We start from the raw sequence: 15,404 nt of genomic DNA, 5'->3' as shown, positions 1-15,404 counted from the left end.
CATGGAAAGGAGAGGGCATCCAGAGGTTTTCGAGGGGTTTGTTTGTTTTGGCCTTGCCTGGAGGCATGAGGGATCTTGGTTCCCTGACTAGGGGTTGAACCCATGTCCCTGCAGTGGAAGTGCCGAGTCTCAATCACTGGATCAGCAGGGAAGTCCCTCCTGGAGGTTTCACAGAAGGCCTGGTGAGTCCAGGCTCAGGGAAGCCCATGAGACGCCTCTGAACCATCCAGGAATACTATTAATGCACCTACAGATGGCTAGAAGTCTTTTTTTTTTTTTCCAATTCAAAAATGTCTCCGTGGTCATCTAGTTTGTGTGAATGAGTGTGGCTCACCAATGCAGGTTTGTTAAAATACCTGTGGTAAAATAGTCATTTTACCAAATGAATCTTGCCTTGAAATCTTGGAGAAAATAAAATTGAAATCCAGAGAAAGTTATGTGATTAGGTGAGAATTAATGGTGAAGAGATTGAATCAATACGGCAGCTTGAACACGTGTTGCAACCTAACGTGTTTCCCTAAGTGGGAAAAAAATGTATACATTAAAAAAAAATCTATCATAGGGCTAGAAGCTACAAAGGGATATCCTTTTTATCAGAAATTGTGAGGAGGGACCTGCCTGGCAGTCCAGTGGTTAAGACTCCATGCTTCCAATGCAAGGGGCACGGGTTTGATCCCTGGTGGAGGGGCTAAGATCCCACATGTTGCTCGGCACAGCCAAAAAAATAAATAAATAAATAAAATAACAAGAAGAAAAAAATGATGAGGAGTAAAGGATGCCGAAGAGTGAAAGGCAAAGAGATGGGATTGAGTTGAAGGTGAAAGTCTAGCCGTAAGTGTTCAGAAGAGGATGCTGTGAAAGGAAGGGCTGGCCTTTGGGGTGAGGCAAGTGCAGGGTAGGTGGGCACAAGGAGCAGGAGATCCAGGCAGCTGACAAGGTGACCAGTGGGTGTGGTTAGGTCTTGCTGCTCCCCACTGCACCAAGCAGCTGGCCCCGGATGATGCTAGCAGACAGCAGAGAGATAAGGACAAACCGGGAGGCTTATGTACCACAAGGGCTGGACTCAGGGCTCATTTCCTTCAGAAACAATGAGCCCTTTATCAGTAAGATAAAGACTGACAGCCAACAGAAACCCCAGGGTGAAGACACCACCAGGCAATTCACAGAGAAAGAAATACAAATAGCTCATACACACATGAAAAGACTCTCGATCTCATGCATAATGAGAGAAACACGTTAAAACAAGGAGATATAAATTGTTCACTCTTGATGCTCACTCTTGACAGCTCAGGGCTGGGGAGGGTGTGGGGAAATAGGGCTCTCACATAGAGCTGATGGGATGTAAATTGGTACCACCTTTCTGGAGGACAGTTTGACATCAACCACTAGGCAGAATTATGAAGGCACTGTAAGAAAATATGATAAAAAAGTTTTTATATTTCTAGAGTGGGGAAAACTTTCCTAAGCAAGATGAATATACCAAAGACAAAAGACAGGTGACAGCCATTAGGGGCGATATACACAATAACCTAAAATATGCAGTCTCTTCATATCACAGGGTAAAGTTTTATTTTCCAACATATAAATGGTCAAAAGACAAGAATAGGCAATTCACAAAAGAAACGCAAGTGGCCACTTGTTGAGAAATGACATTTATGCTCACTAAGGATCAGAGAAATGCAAATTTTAAAAGTGATAATATCTAGCATTGGCAAGAAGAAAGGCTTGCTCCTGGACACAGTGGGCTTTATGTGCTGTACAGTCTTTTGAAGGACCATGGAGAGAAAGCATCAGCATGAAAAATGTCTACTTCTAGGAACCTATCCTTTAGAAATACTTGCTCAATGGTAGGTGGGTATGTGAAGTACACACGTGATAAAACTCTTTGTTTTAGAGAAAAACTGAAGATAACCTAAAGATAATCTAAATAATCAGAATGTGGGAAGAGTAAGGGGAGTTCACCTGTATTTTTGTATTGTTTGAACTTCTATTTAGGATTTTTTAAATTAATGCCAAATGTCTGATTTTCAAGAAGTTATTTAGGACTTCACTCGTGGCCCAGTGGTTGAGAATCTGCCTGCCAATGCAGAGGATATGGGTTTGATCTCTGGTCAGGGAAGATTCCACATGCCACAGAGCAACTAAGCCCATGAGCCACAACTACTGAAGGCCTCGCTCTAGAGCCCGTGCTCCATAAGAGAAGCCACCACAGTGAGAAGCCCAAGCACTGCAACTAGAGAGGAGCCCCTGCTTGATGCAACTAGAGAAAGCTCGAGCACAGCCACGCAGACCTACTGCAGTCAAAAATAAATAATAATTAAAAAAAGGAAATTACTTAGAGTGAGCTGAAACTCCAGCATCTCCCACCCCTAAATTTAAACAACCTTGAAATCAACACCCAAAACCGCTCTGGCACAGCCAGAACAAATAAGGAAAAGCATAGCTCAGAATCTGAATCCATATAATCTAGCCCCTCCTGATGGGAAGAGATGAAGAGGAGTCCCTTCACACAGCACCTCCTTTACCTGGCTGGATGCCCGGTGAGTATGTGGTCATAACTGCATGGAGTAAGCTGGCCAGTTCCCTGCGCCCATATCTGGGCTGAGATCTTTGTCCTCCTCCAAACACTAGTGACCCAGCCTGCCCCCAGGTGCCACTTCTCTCTCTGCCTCTGCCATTTGGTCTCATCTCACCCATGACTCTACCTGCTGTCTTTGTCATTACTCCTATTCAGGGCTGATTGTCAAGATACATAACTACTACTAGAGCATGGCCATCTGCCAGGCAGAACAGACACCAGCTGAACCAGTGGACAGAGGTAGCAAGTTACCCCCAAACTCAGTGGTCTAGAGCAACAGACTTTTATGATCACACACACTCATGGGTCAAGAATTCTGAGCTGCTGAGCTGTGTGGCTCTGACTCAGGGAGTTTCATGAAGTTATAGTCAAGATGTTGGTTGGCGCTGTAGTCCTTTGAAGGCGTGGCCAGGGCTGGAGGATCTTCTTCCAAGACGTCTCTCTCACAAGGCTGTGGGCGGGAGGCCTCAGTGCCTCATGTGTGGGTCCCTCCACAGGGCTGCTTGAGTATCATCACAACGTGGCGGCTAGATTTCCCAGAGGGAGTGACTCAAGGGAGCAAGGCAAAGTCATAATATCTGTCTGTTATGACCTAGCCTTGGAAGTCACATGCTCATTTCTGCAGTATCCTAGTGGTTACACTCATCGGACTTATTTTGTGTGGGAGGAACTACACAAGCATGTAAATGCCATGAGGGAGACTCAATGGGGATCTTTTGGACACTGGCTACCACAGTGCCATATCACTCCCTGTTTAAAATCCTCTAGGGACTTCCCCGGTAGTCCAGTGGCTAAGACTCCGTGCTTCCAATGCAGGGGGACCCAGATCCATCCCTGGTCAGGGAATAGACTGTACACGCCACAAATCTTTAATAAGAGGTCCCAAGTACCACAACTAAAAGTTCACATACAGCAAGTAAAGACCCCACATGCCTCAACAAAGACCGAAAATCCTGGGTGCCGCAACTAAGGCCCGGCCCAGCCAAACAATAAACAAATAAATAAAATTTAAAAAAAGATTAAAAACACAATAAAACAAAACCCTCTAATGACTTCCCACCACTCTTAGAATCAAAAGCAAATTCTTGGCCATGACCTTACGAAGCCTGGTGTGAACTGGCCTCTACCTACTGTCCAATCTCATGTCCTTCTGTACCCACTAAACACACCAAGCTTCCATCTATCCCCCAACTTCCCAAGTTCATCCTTTCTGTTTCCTGCTCCCTCTGCCTAGAAGTCTCCTAACCCAGATCTTTGGGTGACTGGTTCCTTCTCATCTTTCAGGTTTCTCAGCTCAAACATCATCCCCTCAGACAAGCTTCCCTGACCACCTTATCAAAAATAGCCCCTGCCCTAGCCTATCACTCTCTTTCACATCACCTTGTTTTGGGGGGTTGTTCACTGCTACAAATGTGTGGGTACTACCTCAATGATGATCCGTGATTTGCATTTTACAGTCTGGTGGTATGATGTATGTACACCTGCAGTCTCTGCCAACGTACTGCTACATTTCCTTAGGGGATGCGAATTCACATCCCCAGGTGTTACGTCTTCCTAGCACTGATCTCCACCTGCAATTATCTTGTTTATGGGATCACCACTCTTCTCCCTTCATGTACCAACTAGAGTTCTTGTTTACAGGCAGCAGATCCTTCTCTAGCTGGTTTCAGCAGGAAAGGAATTTGTTTAAGGATATTGGGTACCTCCTAGAATCTCCAGGAAAGCAGAGAACCAGGCATGGAGGCCATCTGTGTGGACAGCCCCCATCGCACTGACACGGTTGTCTGCTCTGGGGCTGCACTTGACGATGGACGCCGCCACTGGGGTGCCTGCTGCCGCTGCCTCCAGAAGCCAGACGGATCCACTGTCATCCTCGCTTGGCGCCTGCTTGTCAATGACACGTAGCCTCATGTGACTGCATCTGATTGGTAACGTCTTAAGTCACGTGCTCTGCTCCTTCTCCACGTGAGGCTGGGAAGCCACCTGGCTTCTACTGTGGGGAGGTATGTGTTCGCTGGGTGGGGAATTCTCAAAATGTAGGAAGGGTGTTCCATGGTGTAGGGATGTCAAAGTGAAGATGGTGTGTATCTTGCACCATCTACCCCTTACTTACTTAACATCCTCATCAACCCTCCTTCCATAAGTAATGTTACAAATGAGAACCCAAGAGAGAGCTGGTTCGCAAAAAGAAAATAGTTACTTGCAAAGAAAATTCATGACTTCACTCTAAAATGTGGGACTTTCTGCCATTTTCTGACCATCTTACTCACGTACCTATTTCTTATTTGCTTACAGCAGCCCTCTAGTAAGAGTTGTAAGAGCTGGGGCCTTGTTCATCTCTGTATCCTTATACAGCAGTATCCAGCACATCATCAGTTCAGTTCAGTTCAGTCACTCAGTTGTGTCTGACTCTTTGTGACCCCATGAATTGCAGCATGCCAGGCCTCCCTGTCCATCACCAACTCCCAGAGTCTACTCAAACTCATGTCCATAGAGTCGGTGATGCCATCCAGCCATCTCATCCTCTGTCGTCCCCTTCTCCTCCTGCCCCCAATCCCTCCCAGCCTCAGGGTCTTTTCCAATGAGTCAACTCTTCACATGAGGTGGCCAAAGTATTGGAGTTTCAGCTTTAGCATCAGTCCTTCCAATGAACACCCAGGACTGATCTACTTTAGGATGGACAGGTTGGACCTCCTTGCAGTCCAAGGGACTCTCAAGACTCTTCTCCAACACCACAGTTCAAAAGCATCAATTCTTTGGCGCTCAGCTTTCTTCACAGTCCACCTCTCACATCCATACATGACCACTGGAAAAACCATAGCCTTGACTAGACAGACCTTTGTTGGCAAAGTAATGTCTCTGCTTTTGAATATATTATCTAGGTTGGTCATAACTTTCCTTCCAAGGAGTAAGCGTCTTTTAATTTCATGGCTGCAGTCATCATCTGCAGTGATTTTGGAGCCCCCAAAAATAAAGTCTGACACTGTTTCCACTGTTTCCCCATCTATTTCCCATGAAGTGATGGGACCAGATGCCATGATCTTCGTTTTCTGAATGTTGAGCTTTAAGCCAACTTTTTCACTCTCCTCTCTCACTTTCACCAAGAGGCTTTTGAGTTCCTCTTCACTTTCTGCCATAAGGGTGGTGTCATCTGCATATCTGAGGTGATTGATATTTCTCCAAGCAATCTTGATTCCAGCTTGTGCTTCTTCCAGCCCAGAGTTTCTCATGATGTACTCTGCATATAAGTTAAATAAGCAGAGTGACAATATTTGGCCTTGACGTACTCCTTTTCCTATTTGGAACCAGTCTGTTGATCCATGTCCAGTTCTAACTGTTGCTTCCTGACCTGCATATAGGTCTCTCAAGAGGCAGGTCAGGTGGTCTGGTATTCCCATCTTTTACAGAATTTTCCACAGTTTATTGTGATCCACACAGTCAAAGGCTTTGGCATAGTCAATAAAGCAGAAATAGATGTTTTTCTGGAACTCTCTTGTTTTTTCGATGATCCAGCAGATGTTGGCAATTTAATCTCTGGTTCCTCTGTCTTTTCTAAAGTCATCTTGAATATCTGGAAGCCAGCACATCATAGGTACCCATAAATATTAAGTTAGTAAATTGTGTCCATGAAGTCCCTTCCTACAGTGAACAGGGCTGACTGGTGTGACTAGTAGGGAACTGTGGAAGTGGCAATGTATGACTTTCAAGCCTCAGTGGCCATGGCTAACAGCCTCCTCCTTTGCCTGTTCCAATTTCAGGTTTCAGAGAAGAGGAATCCAACCGGCTTATGTTGCCTATTTGTACCAAGCCATAGATTTTCAGGACGCCCTATAAACTGGGGGCTTTGGGGAGATCATTAGAAAGGACTATGTCTATAGTTAACAGTCTAGTGCAATGGGATCACATCTTACCTGAGGGCTGGACTCGAAATCTCCAGGTAAGGCTTTATCCCGGATAGTCACTGTTGTTCATGTGTGCCTGCGTAATGTGTTCAGTCGCTCAGTCGTGTCCGATTCTTTGCGACCCCATGGACTGTAGCCCACCAGGCTCCTCTGTCCGTGGGATTCTCCAGGCAAGAACACTGGGGTGGGTTGTGATATCCAACTCCAGGTGACCTTCGCTACCCAGGAATGGAACCCGAGTCTCTTACGTCTCCAGTATTAGCAGATGGATTTTTTTTCCCCTGGGAAGCCTTAGAGTTACTCACGAACATCTCTTACGTTACCCTTAAAATTCTCCACCGTCTAGTACCACCAATCAAAAATCCAGTTCAGCCAGTTTTTTCCTTTAACTGGGAAGATACCTGTTTCTTTGGTTGTGCACACGAAGTAGCTGGTTTACCTTATGGGTCTTATTGTATGAAAAGCACATCTTTAGACTTTTAGGGTCATGATGAGATGATCACATATAAGGGGCACACGGGACCCTAGATTCTTGCAGAAAACCACAGTTTCCGGTCACATCAATCTCTGCTTATTATGGGGTATGTGCTGTCTGAGTAGAAAGAGAGGCAGAATCTCCAGCAGTTTTAAAATCATCCTCTCTTCTCCCCTCCCTTCCTCTCTTTTCTGATTACTTCTCTCTCCTCACTTTTGAATGAATATATACTACAAGGTTTAGTGATTACAAAAAAAAAAAAAAACCCATCCACTTGCGCTTATTGGATTTACACATGAATTGCAAGGAAGTCTGGATATAAAAGGCATAAAACTAATCTGATCCCAGGGAGAAAAGCCCCAAGCACGGAAGTAAAAGAAGAAAGCAGTGAAATTGTACTGATAATCCTGTTCTCTGAAAGGGATCACTCACGTGAATTGAAAGAAGGTTTTAGAAAACAGCTATTACCTATTCTCAGGGCAATCAGGCAAGGACAGTGCAGGGCAAGGGGGTGCCCGGTCACGTTAGCTTGTCACTGGAACCTGTGATTAATAGGGTTAGAGGAGGTTGGATTATTAAATGAGGTAGGTTAGAGAAACCTATGTGGCAAGCAGGAGAAATGCATGGAGAGAGGGAAGGAAAGCTAGAGGAAAATGCTGGCCATTTAGGATAAAGTGTGAAGATTTAATGTGGGGGAAAGAGTCCCTGAAGGGAATTCCCTGGAGGTCCAGGAGTTCAGTTCAGTTGAGTCGCTCAGTCGTGTCCGACTCTGCGACCCTGTGAATCGCAGCACGCCAGGCCTCCCTGTCCATCACCAACTCCCGGAATTCACTCAGACTCACGTCCATCGAGTCAGTGATGCCATCCAGCCGTCTCATCCTCTGTCGTCCCCTTCTCCTCCTGCCCCCAATCCCTCCCAGCATCAGAGTCTTTTCCAATGAGTCAACTCTTCACATGAGGTGGCCAAAGTACTGGAGTTTCAGCTTTAGCATCAGTCCTTCCAAAGAAATCCCAGGGCTGATCTCCTTCAGAATGGACTGGTTGGATCTCCTTATAAAGTGTGAAGATTTGATGTGGGGGAAAGAGTCCCTAAAGGGAATTCCCTGGCTGTCCAGTGGTTAGGACTCCATAATTCCAGAATAGGGGATACAAGTTCGATCCCTGGTCAGGAAACTAAGATCCCGCAAGCCACCCTGCACGGTTAAAAAAAATGGTCCCTGAAATGTCTAAATAAATCAGTGGAACAGAATCAGTATTCAAAACATGTCTGTTTTCTCTCTTCTTCTTTCCCTCTCTCTCCCTCCCTGCCTCTCTCTCTCTCTGTCTCACTCACACACATACACACATGGGCAGAGAGTTTTTTGTATTTCCTTCACTGCTGTCTCCCCAAAACTTAAAACAGTGCCTAACAAGTAGTGGACCCTTAATATTTGCTAAATAAATGGTTATAGTGAACTGAGATGGGTCATCTTGTACCTATCTAAATGAGAAGCCAACTTGACCCTAAGATACATCCTGGTGAAATTCCTAAACTTGTTGGAAGTGTGAAGATTTAATGTGGGGGAAAGAGTCCCTAAAGGGAATTCCCTGGCTGTCCAGTGGTTAGGACTCCATAATTCCACAATAGGGGATGCAGGCAGAGGATTTGAAATTTTAGGAGTTGAAATCCTAAATTTCAAGCAGAGGGATCAACGTCAGGTGACTTTCAAAAATATTGATAATCAGGACAGCTTTGAACTTCACCGGGCAACACTCACTGCCAGAGACAATAGAGTGAGAACTATAGAGACCTTAGGGGACGAGGGCTCCCCAGGACTCCTGAAGCCAGGAAGACAATCAAAGGAAATCTAGGACCTGGAAACTCAAGGAAATGGCCTCACGGGCCATTGGCAAAACACGGAGGCTAAAGGACACCTCGAAAGAGAGAGCCCTTTCTCACTCTGCTGATGCTTACAGGGTACCATCAACACAGCAGTCTTCTCATGACCCTAAACTGTGGGCCACCTGCTCTTTCTCCCCGGCCTTGGCTTCTTGCGAGAGGAGACAGTCAATGAACAACGAAAGAACGATGGAATCAGCACAGGGAGAGCAGGGTTGGACCTGCTGCCTTAACTTGGCCCAGCTGGTGGGGGCAGCCTCAACCCTCCCTGTGGGACAGCTGGGAGGTCGCAGCCCAGCCCACCACTGTCACAGCTCTGTGACACTGCAGGTGCTTTGACCCTGGGTGATGACCAGAGGGATAGTCTTCCTAGACCCCACCATCCCGCTGCACCAATGGGAAGGGCTTGGCCTGGACACTCTCCCCACAATAGAACTGCAGAACAGGCAGGGACATAGGAGGCCATGGAGCCCAGACCAGCATGTTTGTTGTGATGAGAAAAGGGCAGCCCAGGTCCCTCTCTCAAATCTCCGGGGCTCCCACCTTTGTGAGCTCCACCCTGAAGCTGCCTTTAGTCCTTTGCCACAAGCCAGACCAGAAGGCAGCGAGCTCATGCCCATCTCCTCCTGAGCCTTGGCCCATCGGGGGCAGGCACAACTCAGGACTCTCCCCAACTCCATCCAGGTGGATGAGTCACACGGCAGGAAAGGCAAAATCAGGGCCCACTTGGAAATGGGGGAGACCCTGAAGGTCAGGACCTGGCCCTCTGCTCTCTCTCCTCCTCCCACTCCTGGGGCCCAGTTATATCCATGGTACTTGTTTGTGTGTCTCCGCCCTTTCCAGGATTGATTACCTGCTACACACTGCAAGCTGGTGGAGAGAACAGCCTCAAAACCCGTTGGGACTTCCCTGAGAGTCCAGTGGCTGACTCTGTGCTTCCAATGCAGGGGACCCAGGTTCAGTCCCTAGCTGGGGAACTAAGATCCCATGCCGAAATTAAGAGTTCACATGATGCAACCAAGACCCTGGCACAGCCAAATAAATAAACAAATTGATAGATAAATAGTTAAACATTAAACAAACAAACAAAAAAACCCTGTCGTTGTGGAGTTTTTACTCCACAGAGATGACAAGGCAGAGCCCTACATGGATCACCTGTTCCCAGGTCTTTGAAGCTCTGGAGTAATCACCTTGGACATGTCACCCCATCAGTGCACAGTAAGAAAGGAGGTAGGAGTTTTTGTACCTTGAGGACAAAAATAAAAACCAAGTCACTTAAGTGTCACTCTTACAGCAACATAGAGTTCATGACTGAAGACAGAGGGAAAAAAAAAACCGTTGTCTGAACAGAGACATATGTAGTCAGTTTTAATTCCCATCCCTTTGGGGGGGGAAAAAACATACTGAATGCCCCCTCCCCCAAATAGGATAAAAATAAATTTCCAGAACAGATACAAAACAGCAGCTGACTGCCTTCAGTACCAAGCATTTCCAGTGGCTGAATCACCCAGACTTCAGATTATGCCCAGTGGACAGCAAAGGTGGTGATTTACCTCCTGGGCAGGGAAGAGGCGGATGGAAGTGCAGGGACGTGGCGGGGGCCAGGGTGTCCTCTCCCCGTCCCTTTGTCTTTTGGCCTATCCCTCTGTCTTTTTTTCTTACTGTGTCCCGTGTCTATCCTTCCATCAGTCTTGCTGGTTGTCAGTGTCCTGACCTCTGTTGATCTCTGCCTGCTGACCTGTCTCTCTCAGAACATGAGATCTCTCATCTCTGCTTCCCAGTACATCCACTTTTCCCCTTCTCTCTCTCTCTTTGCCTCTGGACTGGCCTTCTCATCTCTGCTGCAACATGGCAGTCTTTTCATGACCCTGCACGTCGGTGCCTGTACTAACTGACCCTGTCTCTAAGTGACCCAATTCTTGATACCCAGGGCAGGGAGGGGATTGGCTCAGCCTCTGATATGCTTCCTCTGGGTGGCCCACCTCTCTGTTCCATGGCTCTGTGAACATGTGTGTGTGTGTGTGTGTAGGTGGAGGGCATGGTCCACTCTTGAGAATGGCCATGGATGTGAAAGTTCTCAGATAAAGAAACAAACCCTGGGGACACAGCTCAAAAAATTCTATGTTGCAGACAGGTGTTCCTGGAAACTCCTGGGACAGACCCCACATGTAACGTTCCCTTTTGCAGATTTTATACATATATAAATCCCTAACGCTTGAAAAAGTCATGTATCACATATGACTGAGATAAGATAGTAACAATAGATCTCTGTTCTACAGGATTCAGGCTGAAAGGTTTTCTAAATGCAGTAGGTTGCGTTAGCATCTTCATGCAGGCTCTTTCTAATTTGAAGATACTATAATTATATACCATGCATTGACATTGCTAGAAATCTGTGTAAAAACTTGGCCCAGGAAGGACCTAACCAAGATAAGCAATTTCCTTGATTTAGACCGGCCGAGATTGTGTCTGAAAAATTCCACACATTGTCAGAGACACTTCTGTGAACAGGGCTTTTCCCTACCTGCTTTATCAAGACCTCCTCACAGCTCTATGAAGGACCAGGAAGGTATATTTTCAGGAGAAAATATCTCAAAAAGACGCAGCCCCTTTTAAAAAATTTTTTAACACTGGAAACATTTTGTATTGGCATATAACTGATGAAAAACATTGTGGTGATTTCAGGTGAACAGAGAATGGACTCAGCCATAAATATACAGGTATCCATTCTCCCCCAAATCCCCTCCCACCCAGGCTGCCACATAACATTGAGCAGAGTTCCATGTGCTATACAATAGGTCTTTGTTGGTTATCCGTTTTAAATATAGCAGTGTGTACATGACCTTCCCGTAGTCCCTAACTATCCCTTCCCCCCACCAACCATAAGTTTGTTTTCTAAGTCTGTGAGTCTCTGTTTTATAAATCTGTTTGTATCATTTCTTTTTAGATTCCAGATATAAGGGATGTCATATGACATTTCTCCTTCTCTGTCTTACTTCATTCAGTATGACACTCTCTGTGTCCATCCGTGTTGCTACAAATGACATTATTTCCTTCTTTTTGATGGCTGAGTAATATTCCACTGTATAGACGTACCACATCTTCTCTATCCATTCCTCTGTCGATGGACATTTAGATTGCTTCCATGTCTTGGCTATTGTAAACAGTGCTGCAATGATCATTAGGGTGCACGTATCTTTTCGGGCCATGTTTTTCACTGAATATATGCCCAGGAGCAGGATTGCAGGGTCATATAGTAGCTTTATTTTTAGTTTTTTAAGAAACCTCCATACTGTTCTCCACAATGGCTATACTGATTTACTTTCCCACCAACAGTGTAAGAGGGTTCCCTTCTCTCCACACCCTCTCCAGCATTTGCTGTTTGTGGATTTTTTTTTTTAAGATAGCCATTCTGACCGGTGGGAAGTGATTGTCTCACTGTAGTTTTAATCTGCATTTCTCGAATAACTAGCGATGTTGAACATTCGAAAAGATGCTTCTTAAATGGCAGGAGGCTGGGGGTGGAGGAGGCAATGACAGTTCTTAGGTTGCAGGCAATACAGCCTGGGTGGCGAGGGGAGGGAGGGAGGGATTCTAGCTTCTTCAAGATTCTGAGTGCTGAATAAACTACCAAAGGAGATGTCTGCGTTAGCTTCTCTATAGAAACTAAATACGGCAAAATTCTCTCACCCTGAATCACAGAAAGCCTAATTGTTGTTTAAGCGGCTGTTTCTCATCCAAGGCATTTGGCAGTTCTGTCTTGTTTCCCAGGAATTTCTTGAAACCATGGTTTGTCTAGTTTCAAATTATGCTGTGAGCATGCCAGGGATGGGCTGGGGCCAGGGTCTGCCCTCCTAGCCCATGCAGAGAGACTCTGGTTTGATCTGTTATTTATTTTCCTAATTTAATTTTTATTTGGTCAGTTATACAATAAACATTGTTTGAATAGCAACAGTTCCCTCATCCAGCCCTGCAAAGTTCAAACTCTCAAGCCAGTTCTTTTGGTATTTACCTCCCTAATTCTCAGTTAATATGCATCTATGATTATTGACCAATTTTTTTTTCAATGTAAACCATCATCTATCTACTGATTTCCATCCCCCTATTCTCGAAGATGAAGGTGAAGCTGGCTTATCACTCACCTCTCCGCCTGTACACTCTTGCACCCACACACCCCACACTTGCCTTTTTCTTTCCTTATCTTCCTAAGACCATTCATCCCACTTTTAACTAAATCAAGAGTGTTTATATTATTATGACTGCAGAAGAGGCTACTAATGCCCTGTCCATCAAGGGGAGGGCACCTGACTCTAAGTGAGGGATCAGGAAAAGATATCTGGAAGGAGTTACAGATTGAAGTGACTTCAAGGGATTTCCCTGGAGGTCAAGTGGTTGAGACTCCATGCTTCCATAGCAGTTGGTGTGGGTTCGATCCCTGGTCGGAGAACTGAGATCCCACAAAATTTTTAAAAATTAAATTAAAAAAAAAAAAGAAAGACTTCAAAGACTAAGCCTAAAATAGCAAGGGGAGAAGGGAGCCTGGGTAGGAAGTGCTCAGGCCTAGAGATGGAGGGAGAGTGTGGCCCACCAGGGAAGCCAACAGAGCCCAGTGGGCTGGATCAAGGCCTGATGGGTGGGGGGCAGTGAAGGATGAGTTCGGGTGTCAGCAGAGGGTGGGAGCCACTGGGGAATTTGATGCAGAGTAGTGTCAGGATCAGATTCGCATTTTAGGAAGATGCCTGTGGCTGCCCTGGGAGGATGAATGGAAGGGGTGTGCCCAGAAGCAGTTTATCTGGGCAAGAGATGGCCCTGGCCTGGAGGAAGTTGTCTGGAAAAGCACAGACACCTGGTCGGATGAGGATGTCAATCATGAGAGTCAAACAAAGGAGAGACTGGCTTAAACGGGAGGGTGATGCTTTCTCTCTGTTTCGGCATGTTGAGTTCAAGATGCCTGTGGGCTTCATGGGTCTGGAGCTAGGAGAAAAAAAGCCAGGGCTGGAGCAAGATGGATAAATACCTTTTTAAATTAATAGTTGGCTCGGTAATTTCTGTTATAAATCATGCTAAGGGCTTGTTTTAGAAGGTGACATACCCACTCCCGGGAAGGCCTGGGTGTCAGTAGGTCTCAAGATTCAGAGGAGCGGGGAGATGCTTCAGGTAACGGGGAGGCAAGTTTTGTGGTTGCCATGGTGAAACGAAAGGTAAAGGGGATAGCGGAAGGCTAACATAGCCTCCCCCACCCCACCGAAACCTGTGGCAAAGTCCAGGAACCCCACAGTGTGGTGCAAGTAAGTGTCGTGAGGGGAGCGAAGAAGAGCGCAGGACTGAACAGATTCCACTGGCTGGAGTGACACGGAAGGTGGGGAGGTCCCAGCGGAGCTGCCTCATGGGCGCCGAGACCCGGCAGAGCAGAGGCGGAGGGAAAGGAGACAAAGAAGCAAAGCCCAGAGTGTAGACGGCACCAGGTGTAGACAACGCTCTACACTTCAGACTCTCGGCTCTGAAGGCGCTTCAGGAGCTCCGTGGTTAAATTCTCCTCCAAAGGCCTAAAAACCCTTTAATACCACCAGTAAGCTATGTTGTTTTCTTTTCTTTCTAGAAAGGAGAGAGAGAGAGAGAAGAAAATTGTGACTGTTTTTTAAGATTCAAAGGCTCACCGAAACCTGTGTTCCTCTTTCACACAAAGACATATTTGGACATCAGTGGTCCAAAATGAATATGGAGTGTTTTCAAAAGTTCCTAGTGAAATTCTTGTTCCCAAACTGTGCCAATTACTGGACAGAGAGCGGCCTGCCTTGATGAGGAACTGGGGCTTCGACCGGAGTGTGACCCCCCTCTCTGAAACAGGTTGATTGGCTCTGGACAGTCTGGGGCAGCTCCCCTAAAAAGTTGGGGATCCAATTCTCCCTGGATTATTTTTTTTCTTTTGCTCTCCTTTATTTTGTTCTTTTAGATTTCATTGTTATTATTAAAGTACAATTGCTTTACAAGGCTGTGTTCGTTTCTGCTATATAACAAAGTGAATCAGCTATATGTATACGTTCCTCTCCCTTTTGGACCTCTTGACCACGCCCCCCAACCCTCTAGGTCATCATGGAGCGCTGAGCTGAGCTCCCTGCTATACAGCAACTTCCCACTAGCTATATCTTGTGTATACGGTAGGGTATATATGTCAGTCCCCATCTCCCAATTCACCCCACCCTCCCCGTCCCCTCCTGTGTCCACACATCCATTCTCTACATCCGCATCTCTGTTCCTGCTCTGCAAATGTGTTCATCTGTATCATTTTTCTAGATTCCACTTGTATGCTTTATTATATGATGTTTGTTTTTCTCTTTCTGACTTACTTCACTCTGTATCTCCCTGGATTATTTTTAAGTACACCAAAGCGAAGACTGTACAACCAAATCTGCATGGTGGTGTTTAGGGAGAAAAGGGAATGTAGAATAAACCTTTTGGACGGCTCTCTGGGTGTCTTAGTATCTAGATGTTTTCAAGTCATTTCTTATTTTAACAGAACTAAAAATTAGGCTGAGCATAGAAAAGGGGGATCCTTCTTGCTTATGTATT

The sequence above is a fragment of the Bos javanicus genome, chromosome 21, assembly GCF_032452875.1.
Source record: "Bos javanicus breed banteng chromosome 21, ARS-OSU_banteng_1.0, whole genome shotgun sequence".
Taxonomy (NCBI): domain Eukaryota; kingdom Metazoa; phylum Chordata; class Mammalia; order Artiodactyla; family Bovidae; genus Bos; species Bos javanicus.
The sequence above is the reverse complement of the archived record's forward strand: the minus strand, read 5'-3'. Positions refer to the sequence as shown.